The sequence below is a fragment of the Staurois parvus genome, unplaced genomic scaffold, assembly GCF_062004578.1.
Source record: "Staurois parvus isolate SC_StPar_1 unplaced genomic scaffold, SC_StPar_1.0 ptg000522l, whole genome shotgun sequence".
In the NCBI taxonomy this organism is placed as follows: domain Eukaryota; kingdom Metazoa; phylum Chordata; class Amphibia; order Anura; family Ranidae; genus Staurois; species Staurois parvus.
In genome coordinates this window covers 710,355-722,734 of record NW_028318318.1, presented here as the reverse complement: position 1 = coordinate 722,734, position 12,380 = coordinate 710,355, and the positions used below count along the sequence as shown (strand labels likewise).

General features: G+C 44.7%; 1 pseudogene; it reads left to right on the top strand.

Annotated features, from left to right (window-relative positions):
• The first annotated feature begins 2,647 nt into the window (after window positions 1–2,647).
• Window positions 2,648–6,081, top strand: LOC149451755 (uncharacterized; annotated as a pseudogene).
• Window positions 6,082–12,380: the final 6,299 nt, after the last annotated feature.

The window sequence follows — 12,380 nt, the reverse complement described above, 5'->3', positions numbered from 1 at the left end:
TCATGGTTCTGTCCTGATTCAGTATTGTGATGACTTATTGCTCTGTAATGCTAACAAAATGTCATGTGAGAAAGATTCTATCTCATTGCTTGAACATTTAGCGCAGACAGGTCACAAAGTGTCTAGAAAGAAATTGCAATGGTGTAAGGAAACTGTGGAATACCTGGGTTTCAAATTGTCTCATGGAGAGAGAAGGATCAGTCACAAGAGAGCTGTGGCTCTAGTGGGTCTGCCACGCCCACAAACAAAGAAGGACATGCTAACCTTCTTGGGTATGATTGGTTACTGCCGCCAATGGATACCTGACTTTTCATTCTATGACAACATCCTGTGACAAGCAACCTCACCTGAAAATTCTGATCTTGTAAATTGGTCTGATGAAATGGTTAATGCTTTTGTGTATCTTAAAACTGCAATGGTGACAGCTACTGGTTTAGGACTTCCTGATTACTGTAAAATGTTTAATTTGTTTGCAAGGGACAACTGTAAAACCATGGCAGGGGTTCTAGTACAGGAGCATGGTGGTAAGCTAAGACCTGTAGCCTTCTTTTCCAAAGTGGTTCCAATGCCAGTACAGGGCATGCCGGCGTGTCTAAGGGCCTTGGCTTCATGCGTGATGGCAGTAGAGATGGCTACAGCATTTACAATGGGTAATCCCATGGAGTTACACACCACACATCAGATAATGTTCTTGTTAAAGAACCTACACACACAACACATGTCCACCCAGCGACTCAGTGGATATGAAGTTATCCTCTTGAGTAACCCATCCCTGGTCATCAAATATGGTTCCCCTACCTCTGGTCCAACCCCCGTTTTGAATGCCTTATTGGGTTTAAAATGGGAGGGTGATGAGGTACTGTCCCCACATGACTGTATGAAATCATTCATCAGGATACTTCCTCAAGAGCAGATCTGCTTTCTTCTCCAATGGAGGGGGTGCAGACTGTCTTTGTGGATGGCTCCTGTTCCAGGCCTAATGATAACACCTATCATGCAGGCTATACTATTGTGAGTTTACCTGACACAATTTTGGAAGCCAAACCAATTCCTTACCAGTCAGCACAAGCTGCTGAGCTGATTGCCCTCACAAGGGCCTGTCAGCTATTCCAGGGTCAAGAAGTAAACATTTACACTGACTCCAAATATGCCTTCGGGGTTGTTCATGACTTCGGAGTAATATGGAAAAAGAGAGAATTCATCGCTGCAGATGATAAAGCCATCTCTCATTCATCTTTGGTTGATGATTTATTGGCTTCTATTCATTTGCCACTAAAGGTTGCTATTATTCACTGCAAAGCACATACACAGGGTACAGACACAGTTGCTAAGGGAAATGCCCTGGCAGATGCAGCTGCAAAAACAGCTGCCAGTGCCACTCAGGCTGTTATGTAACTTTCACCCCTGAAGCCCCCCTCCCTTCCCTGGGAACAAGTACTCCAAGATCTCCAGGTCTTTGCAACTAAAGAAGACCTGGACTTCTGGGCTTCACAAGCTTTGGAATTGGACCCCAATACGGGGCTGACCTCCAAAGAGAGGAAGCCAGGTATCCCACAAGGAAGTGCGTCCTTGTTCATCTCACAGTATCATGGCATAGGACACAGAGGATGGAGAGTTACTGCAGAACTGATTGCCAAAGATTTTTACATATTGCACCTACCTTTGCTCTGCAAAGCATTTGTGGCCAGATGCATTGAATGCATAAGAAATAATCCTAACATCCCTCACAAACCCACACATGACCATTTCCAATATCCTACCTCACCTTTCACATTTTTGCAAACTGATTTCATTCACATGCCCAAAATGGGTACACAACAGGAGTATCTGCTAGTGATAGTGGACATGTTTTCCAGATGGGTGGAGGCCTTTGTGACAACCAGAGAGGATAGCAGGACTGTAGTCAAAATCTTGACTCAGGAAGTAATTCCTAGGTGGGGGTGCCGAGTTCAGATAAATTCTGATAATGGGCCAGCATTCACATCCAAGGTATGTCAGGAATTGGTGAAGGTGCTCCAGATTGAGTGGAAGTTTCATATCCCCTATCATCCTCAGAGTTCGGGAATAGTGGAGAGAATGAATAGGACAATCAAGCACAAGCTCAGGAAGACCACAGGTGGGACTTATCACAAGTGGAAAAATGCACTGCCAGCAGTCTTGGCTGAGATCAGAATGACTCCCTCCAAGACAAATGGTCTCTCTCCATTTGAAATCCTGATGGGGAAACCGTTTCCCACTCCTTGGACTAGAAAGCCCCTAACAATAGAAAGAGGGGATCTAGAGCAAATACAGGAGGAATATTGTAAAAACCTGATTGACAAATTAAACAGTGTTTATGGCAAAGCAGCTCGCACTCTTCCTCTGCCTTCACAGGAACCAACCCACTCCATTGTACCAGGTAACGTTGTGGTGATTAAACAACTGAATTGGAATAAGAAGCAAGAATACCCTTTTGGACCACCAACTACAGTAGTTGCAGTAACCCGGACGGCTGTCCTAACGGAACAAGCTAATACTTGGATCCATACCCGCAGGATAAAGAAAGTTCCCTCCAAGCCTGAAGGACCGGATACAGATGAAGGAGGTGAAGTAGGTGTTTTAAAGCCTCGAAGAGTGAGTGAAGCAGGTGATAAAATCTCTGAAGAAGATGTCCTGGCTAGTCTTGCCCCTATATTCTTGGAAGATGATGTGCGGACTATTTGTCCTAGTCCTGATAGTATTCCTGCCCACATGGATTGTTTCTAACTGTATATATGATCCAGATGATTTGGGTATGATTAGTTCTATCTGTGGTTCACAGTATGGCCATGATAGACAGAGAAGGGAAATTGCCTATAATGATGTGGAAACTTACACTGGGAAAATGTCATTGCTCAAGTTTAAGTACACTTATGCACAAAGGTCAGGATATGAAAAATGTTTGATATGTAGCAAATTGCACCTCAGCACTGCTGGGATCCCCCTGATAGCCTCCCCTCTAGGATTCCTCCCTTTTCTTAATGGATTGCCTCCGGTGACCCTAACTAATATATCAGCCATGTATGAAAACAACACTATATCTTTTCATATAGTGTCAAGGTCCTACCTTTTTCCCAGAGGTTATGTTACTCCATGTGCTGGCATCCATCTTGGATTTCTGCAGAGCATGGTGGGAATCTTTTATGCCTTCAGGTCTCTGAGGTCCATCCCCCAGAGGGGTGTGGCTGATTGCATATAAGACTGTGGTCCGCACATGCCCTTTGCACTTGTGTCTTTGTGTTGCTACAGCTCTGTTCTGACTCTCATGACTCTCCTGGAATCTGACTCGGCTTGTGACTCGACCATTCTTTGTGTTCTCCTTTGATCTGACCCTCCGTTGCTGAACCCGGCCCATGACCTGTGATTCTCGTCTGCTGTCCTGTACCGTTTTGTCCCGTTGTTGTCGACCCGGCCTGCCCGACTACTCTATTGTCCTTTCCACCAGCTACACGCCATTGGCGGCGGCCATTACCGCAACTGGGGTGTCTCGGGGGCCGTGACCTGGTTCCTGGCTGCGTCAAGTCCATCCCCACCATCAGGGGCCCTGGTGAAGGGCAGCCTGGGACTTAGACTCCGCGCCCTGAGGGACTTCAGTCTGTGAGTGGTGGTTGTCGTCAGCCAGTGCGTTACATTGTTAATAGGCCTGCCTGTCCATTCCAGCGTCCCTGTCCTGACATATAGTTAGTAAAACACATCCTCCAGATTGGTGTTTTAAGTTAGGTAACATCTCAAGTGGGAAGAGGGGAGCATGCAGTGAGTCAAAGTTGAATTTCTCTCTTAGTTCAGATTTGTCTTCTGTATATTACACTAAAGATCCAGTATTCAATGAAACTTTTGTAGATGTTATGGTTAATAATAAGAATCCTGCTTTAACCATTAGCCGCCCGGCCAATGGCCGTTTGGCGGCTTGTAATGTGCTCCTGTATTCCGGGTGCACGCCATTTGGCGTGCTCCCGCACATGCGCGGTTTGCGCGGTTGCAGAGCGACGCAGCAGTGCGATCTGTCACCGCCCGTGCACCTCGGACACGGCCGATGACAGATCCGAGTACCGGCTCCCGTTGCCGGTACCATGTGACCTGCTGTGACCAATCACAGCAGGTCACATGACAGTTGTATACAATGGATGGCTTCATTCATGATGCCATCCATTGTATACTAGTGCCTAGCTGTGAATGGTCACAGCTAATCACATGCACATGTCATGTGATTAGCTGTGACCAAATCACAGCTAAGCACAAAAAAAAAAAAAAAAAAAGCTGAATGAATCGATTTCATTCAGGTAAATGCTTGCTTATAGCAAAGTAATTCTTTGCTATAAGCAAATTGTGTAAAAAAAAAAAAAAAAAAACAAATACTGATCACTTCCCAAAAGTAGTACAGTGTTACTATGGTAACATTGTACTACTTTGGTCATAGTAAAATATGAAAAAAAATCTTAAAAAAAATAAAAAAAAAATGTAATAAAAAATTAAATATAATAAAAAAATAAAAAAAAATTTAAAAAAATATATATATTTTTTTTTTTCATACTGTCACCAGTCAGTGTCGCTGTTCACCGCCATGCCAGTTATATGATGATGCTGTACTGCACTGGTGACAGTATGTAAAAAAAAAAATTGTGAAAATAATTGTTTTAATTTTCTCATTTTCCGAAAAATTATGACAAAAAAATACAACTTCAAAAAACTCGCCATGCCTCTAATAAAGTACGTCGGACTGTCTACTCTGCAAAAAGGGGTCATTTGGGGGATATCTGTACTGTTCTGACATTCTTGGACCTCAAGATATTAGATTGGCTGTCAGTACTTCAGGATTGATCAATATTCAGATCTATACCATAGTTTGTGAACTCTATAACTTTCCTACAAACTAAAAAATACATCCTAATTTGGGTTATTTTCACCAAAGACATGTAGCAGAATACATCTCGGCCTAAATTTATGAAGAACAGTTATTTATTTGTAAACATTTATAACAGAAACAAAGAAAAATTTGTTTTTTTTTCAAAATTTTTGGTCTTTTTTTGTTAATTTAGCAAAAAATAAAAACCCCAGCGGTGATTAAATACCACCAAAAGAAAGCTCTAGTTGTGTGAAGAAAATGATAAAATTTTAGTTTGGGTACAATGTTGTATGACCGCGCAATTGTCATTCAAAGTGTGAGAGCGCTGAAACCTGAAAAATGGCCTGGGCAGGAAGGTGTAAAATTGCACGGTATTGAAACGGTTAACTAGAATTCTTGCTTTCCTGGCCATCGCAGGATATTCTAATACTACACAAAAGCTTGTTGGTATTCGATCTATCTCACTTGGGAACAACACTTACATATGCTGTGGAAAGATCTGTTACCCCTGGATACCCTTGGAAGCCCATGGATGGTGTTATCTAGCTTATTTAATACCCATCATGGGAGTCCTTGGAGGGAAAGGGGATGCATACACACACTTTCTGGAAGCAGGGCCCCACTCAAAGTATCCGCTAAGGTACAAACATAAACGGGACCTTTTTCTATTTCAGGATAAGATTTGGGCATGGTTCCCATCATGGACAGGTTGGGGAGTGGAAGTAATGAATAGATTGAATAACTATTCAAACATTCTAGATGACATAATGGAAAAGAATACTGAGGATATTAAACTTTTAAGCGTAGAGCAAAGAGCGATTAGAAAACAGCTAGAAATACATAATTTTGCTATTGAATCTATGAGTTTTGCCTTAACAGGATTATGTGAAATGACTGAGGAATATGAATGCTGTACTTGGATACACAACACTAGTTTTGATGTCCCAGACTATTATGACATAATTAGCAAACATAGGGAAGAGGTTTCAGCCCTCCAAGAGAAGGCCAGGAAAATAGCTGAAAAAGGATGGAATCCCTTTAGAAGTCTAGGACCAATTGGTGATTTCTTTGGAGGTATTTTCCTATGGTTTAAGAAAGCAGGAATGCTGATATTAATGTGCTTACTCTTTCTTCTTTTCCTATATGCAATATATAGAATTGTTCTCTGTATATGTAATCAGAGAAGAGAATATAGCTCTGTGAGAGAAATCACGCTGTGATTTAAGAGGGGATTGTGGGAGAAAGGGTTAATCTCTTATGCCTGTCTCAAATCTACTTTAATAAATCTAAAAAATACTAACATTTTATTCTCCCCCACAGATAGAGAACTTTGATCAAAAATCAATACTGCATGTTTTTTCTAGCTACTGTTTACTCTAATTTTAGGATGTCATGACAAACTTGTAAGATCACACTATTTACAGATAAGCGAACTTTGGATTTTTTGCAGACCTTAACATTTTATATATAATCGTGTTATAAAATATGCTTAGCTAATGATGTTCTGATTGGATGGAGGGATATCCTCCGTCCATAACTGTTCTGATTGGTTGATTTGGTATTGGTTGTAATATACTGATTGGATGAAAGGACATCCTCCCTCCATCCTCCTTCCATAACTGTTTTGTATTTAATTGCCTTTCACGCTATCAAGAAACAAGCATACCAGAAACAACCTGTCTCTGTGGTCCTTCGTGGTGTGCTCCCAGAATTCTGACGGGGTCTCCCAGGTCATCCTAGCCAAATTAACTCCTTCCCTACACTACCGACCTATTCCATTACTCAACACCACTGAAACTCTACACGAAACTCTTAGCCTCCCGCCTGGCTACCCATATCCCGTCCTTGATACACCTTGATCAAGTTGAGTTCATCCCCAACCGACAAGCCTCAGATGGCACACGCAAGTTTATAGACCTATTTCAGTGGACTAAACATTGTCAGACGCCTTCTCTATTCATCTCTTTGGATGCAGAGAAGGCGTTCGATAGGGTGCATTGGAAGTACTTGGAGCAAGTCCTGATAAAGTTTGGGCTGATGGGTACCTTCTTTCAGGCCATTATGGGCCTCTATTCCTCTCCCATAGCTAAAATCTGAACGGGGGCTACCTATCAGACTCATTACATATCACTAACGATACAAGGCAAGGCTGCCCATTATCCCCGCTTATCTTTGCAATGGTAATCAAACTCCTTGCTGCCACAATTAGAGCCAATACACTAATCACTGGAGTTAACATAGGGTCGGTTTCTCATAAAATAGGCCTCTACGCAGACGACATTATTGTCTCTTTATCCAACCCTTCCCAATCTATCTTGGCGTTACTTCAGTTACTAGAAGAATTCGGACGAGTCTCACTTTATAAGGTTAATCACTCTAAATCAGTAATGATTGGCATCCATCTTACTCACGCCATCAAAGAGGAGATCTCACAGAAAGCGCATTTCTCATGGGGACACAACTCAATGTTTTCATACCTAGGGATACAAATAACCTCCCCTTCCTCTGCTCTTTTGCGTACCAACATGGAACTCCTGAACATGAAACTACAACAAATTATCTCCAACATAAAAGGGACTCACCAAAATGTTCCTCCTACCACACGTTTTATACTTCTTCAGAACTCTCTCAATCCCTATACTCTCCTATCACATCAATAAAATGCAAAAAAACCTAAACTCCTTCATCTGGGAATACCAATGACCTCATATACATCAGCCTGTTTTATATCTCCCAACCAAAATTGGAGGAATGGGAGCACAGGACCTTAAAACCTACTATAAACCCACCATTCTTGATCAAACCAAAGCCTGGTGGAACCCAGAAATCTCTAACAATTGGAAGCAGATTGAAAGCACTCTACTACCTGCGGAACCACATTATTCCTAAGTGCCTTGTGGCTCCGTCCTCACACACCTGTTATAGAAATTATAGCTGATATTATAATCATTTATGCTTAGTAGAATAAGTTAAGATTGTGTACGTGACAAACTACATGAAGCAGTCTGCTGATTTTGAGACAGTTGTATGATGCAATAATGTCCTGTTAAGGGCGAAGTGAGATAACGGTCAAAACCTTATATGGGATAGTATAAGAAAGAGACCAAATATGGTTATGGTACCTATATTGTAAGCCAAAGTCATACTTTCTCTCGGAAATGACAATAAAGGGCTGAGATCCCCCTGACCAATCATTTCGAGACACAATGGCTAAAGGCAGTTATTAGCATGTATATAAAGCTATGGGAAGGGAACTAAAATCAGACAAGTCTGGGTAACCTGTGACATTTTTCATGCTTGTCTCCTCGTACGAGAAATAAACAGCTTAACATGATCCTTGTATATAAAATGGTAATTGAGCACTGGGAACATGAATATAAAGCAGCTAGCATAAGAGGTAACCTTTGGAACCCAGTGGAACATGTAAAAAAGAGTATGCAGCGCTAATAAAGATAATAAAATCAAATGAAAAAATCAGATACATAAGTCGCACAATAGCATATGTGAAGATAACTCAGTCCATATTACATGGTGAGATAAAGTGATAATGTGCAATTGTCCAAACAATCCATGGTCAAAGATAATCGTGACTCTTGTGTTTTTGTAAATGTACAAATAATGCACTAACCAGATAGCACATAAAGTGCGCGTGGATCAATTAAGACCCGCTCCTGGTGCTCTGGACTTGTGATATCAGGAAGATGTCATCTGCAGGTTAGCCACTAGATGTCATCAATCCAGGTATATTCCTAAGCCATCCACCAGGAAAATCATCAGCGGGGGAGGGGGGAATCACACATCACTCCAAACCAGCAGGAACCTTCAAAAGCGGGCTCCCATGGAAATGATGAGACCCAAAAAAGCTTCTGATAGTGTAGTATTTCTTTAATTAGCAAAATTTCAGCATGTACAGATAAGGGATAAAACTTACATCCAGGATAAGATCTGGCCACCAGGGTGTCAGTCAGGATAGCCTTGTGGTATAAGTACACAGGTCAGGGGCACCTCCCTAACGCGTTTCATGTAAATAACACTTCCTCAGACGGAGTGTGCCGTGATAGATGACTGGTATATATATGAAATTGTAATTGGCGTGCATTTGTGCGTGTTTGCGTCACCGATTCCGGTTCGCACATGCGCACTTGCGAGTATGCGGCCATTTTCCAAGTGATTTCAGTAAATCAACAAGAATGGACTTTCGCGCATGCGCAGTGAGCGCTCGCGGCCATTTTCCAAGAGTTTGTTAACAAGGGAGGGCATTCGCGCATGCGCAGTGAGCGATCACGGTTGCCATTTTGTTGGTGCCTCAGTGTACATATACTAACAAGCCTCCTATACAGATGCAAAGCATAAAACGATCTATCCACTCAATTATCAGCAAACTCATACTTAAATCAAAGCTCACAGTACACTTTAATAGGGGAGAGCTTAGGAAAGTAAGTGTCAGGGAATGGGAAGATCGCCTCGGCGATCGAATCTGCACATGCGTAGAATCCTGACAAGACATACAGGCAGGCAGGCACTAGGACCCAGGCGCGCCTGTCACCGATGACGGCGCCGGGCAGGCACTAGGACCCAGGAGCGCCTGTCAGGAGTTGGGCGGCCTATTTAAACCCAGCTCTTGCAATGCTCAAGTGCCGTATGGTCTTACCTGTTACCTGTGTTCCTGTTTGATCCAGTGTTCCTGAATACCTTGTTGCCGACCCAGCCTGTTCCTGATACTGCTGTCTTCTCCTGCTCTGATCCCTGGCTTGTCTGACCATTCTCCTGCTTAACCCTGCACGTTCTGATCTCCTGTTAACGAACCCGGCTTGTGACCAGTTTATTCCTCTGCCTGCTGACTTTGTACCACGCTGCCACCACTGTTACCGACCCAGCCTGCTTGACGCTGCTCTTGTGACCTCCTCACATCAGACTCTCACCTGCTATACACCTCCAACGGTGCTTCTACCACAGCTGGGTGAACTCAAGGGCCGCGACCTGGTCTCGGCCTGCTCCAAGTCCATCCCCACCATCAGGGGCCCTGGTGAACAAGCAGGTAGGGACTTAGATTCCGTGCCTTGGGGGAATCCGGTCTGTGGAGTGCTAGAGGTTACCGCTGTAGGATCCCTGACAGAACCATACGGCCATGACAGAGTCTGGAGGAGGACCGTCACCCTGGGAAGAGATGTGCCAACATCTGGCAGCACTCACACGAGCGGTGAAGACCCTGGAAGAGGGATACAAGCACCTGGAGGGACAGGTTCAGAGCCTGGCCACACCAACACCCACAACATTGGGCACAGTGGGAACACCTCCCGCCACAGGTTCAGCAGGGCCTTCCACTGGAGCAGCATTTACAATTCCTCCGCCAGAACCAAGAGTACCGACCCCTGAGCGGTTCAGTGGGGATCGAGGGAAGTTCAGGGCCTTCCAAAACTCCTGCCAGCTATACTTTGACCTGCAACCCCGGACCTTCTCTTCAGAATCGGTGAAGGTGGGATTTGTTATATCCCTGTTTCAGGGCGAACCTCAGGGATGGGCCCATCGCCTGATGGAGGCCCACCACCCACATTTGAACACTGTGGCCACCTTCTTTAAGGCAATGGCACAGCTGTACGATGACCCGCATCGAGCTGCCTCGGCTGAGGCAGCCCTCTATTCTCTACAACAGGGACGCCGGGCTGCAGAGGATTATGCTGCGGAGTTTAGGCGCTGGAGTGGAGATACACAATGGAACGACGCAGCCTTGCGCCACCAGTTCCGGTTGGGACTGTCGGAACCACTGAAGGACGAGTTGGCAAGAATAGGGGTTCCAGACTCCTTGGAAGGTCTAATAGATCGTGCGATCCAAATCGATCGCAGACTGCAGGAAAGGAGACAGGAGAGGTCCAGCCAGGGGCAAAGAACCTCATGGATGCTGCCAAGAGTACCAGTCATGCCAAGGGTCAGTGTCGGCAATCGGGGCCCAGAGCCGTCAGAGGGAGCCGAACCTATGCAACTCGGCTTGATGCGGCCTTCCCTTTCTACTGAGGAACGACAGAGGCGTCGGGCAAACAACCTGTGTCTGTACTGCGGAGCAGCGGGTCATATGGTGCGCTCCTGTCCGGAGAAATACTGTAAGTCCTCTATTTTCTCTAATATATCTACTGTGTGCACAGGCAACCCCACTCACTTGGCTGTACTTGTGTCTTTTCAGCTCCCAGGAGGAAGCATACAGGTGACGGCTATTATTGACTCCGGGGCATGTAGCTGCTTTGTTGATCTCAGTTTTGCTACCCAGCATCAGATACCGTTACTCACCAAAGAACATGGGTTGAATATTTTCTTGGCAGATGGGTCTCAAATAAAATCGGGGACGGTAGATCGGGAGACTCCTCCCATACACACCACAGTGGCGGGACATCACCAGGAGTTCCTCCGTTTGGACGCCATCGCGTCCCCCCTATTTCCAGTTATTCTGGGGCTCCCCTGGCTACGAGCTCACGACCCCCAGATTGACTGGAAGACCGGGTCAGTCCAGTTTCCCTCACAATACTGTCAGGAACATTGTTTATCTAAGTTATCATTAAATACACAGGCCCTACTGGCTGTAAGCCCTGATGCCGAGTTAGCCCAAATTGTGCCTGCGGCCTACCACCAATTCTTGGATGTATTTATTCCACGGGGGGCAGAAGTTCTTCCCCCACATCGAGCATATGATTGCCCCATTGATCTGCTCCCAGGTTCAGAAATCCCTTTTGGCCGCATTTTTCCACTATCTGAGCGAGAACTAGGGGCACTAAAAGAATACATTGATGAGAGCCTCCGTAAGGGATTTATCCGCCCTTCCACATCACCGGCCGGGGCAGGGATTTTCTTTGTCGAGAAAAAGGACGGATCCCTGAGACCTTGTGTTGACTACAGGGACCTCAACAAGATTACGGTCAAAAACCGCTACCCCCTTCCTTTGGTTCCAGAGTTGTTTCAGAGGTTAAAATCAGCATCCATTTTTTCTAAACTGGATCTCAGGGGTGCCTATAACTTGGTAAGGATACGTGAGGAGGATGAGTGGAAAACGGCGTTTCGCACTCGGTTCGGGCATTTTGAGTGTCTAGTCATGCCTTTCGGGTTATGTAATGCACCAGCCACCTTCCAGCACTTTGTCAACGACATTTTCAGGGACTTCCTTGACATTTTTGTAATCGTCTACTTGGACGATATCTTGATATTCTCCTCGTCTTTGGAAGCACATCGGGGACATGTTAGGAGTGTGCTAGAACGTCTCCGTCAGCATGGACTCTACGCTAAAGCTGAGAAATGCTGTTTTGAACAGAAAAGCATCTCATTTCTTGGTCTAATTATCTCCACCACGGGGATCGCTATGGGCCCTCAAAAGATCTCGGCCATCCTGGAATGGCCTGCCCCCACGGATAAGAAGGGCGTCCAGAGGTTTATTGGGTTTGCCAATTTTTATAGAAAATTTATAAAGAACTTTTCAGGCCTGGTAGCACCCATTACTCAGCTCACCAAAGTGGGAGTACGTTTCCAATGGACCCCA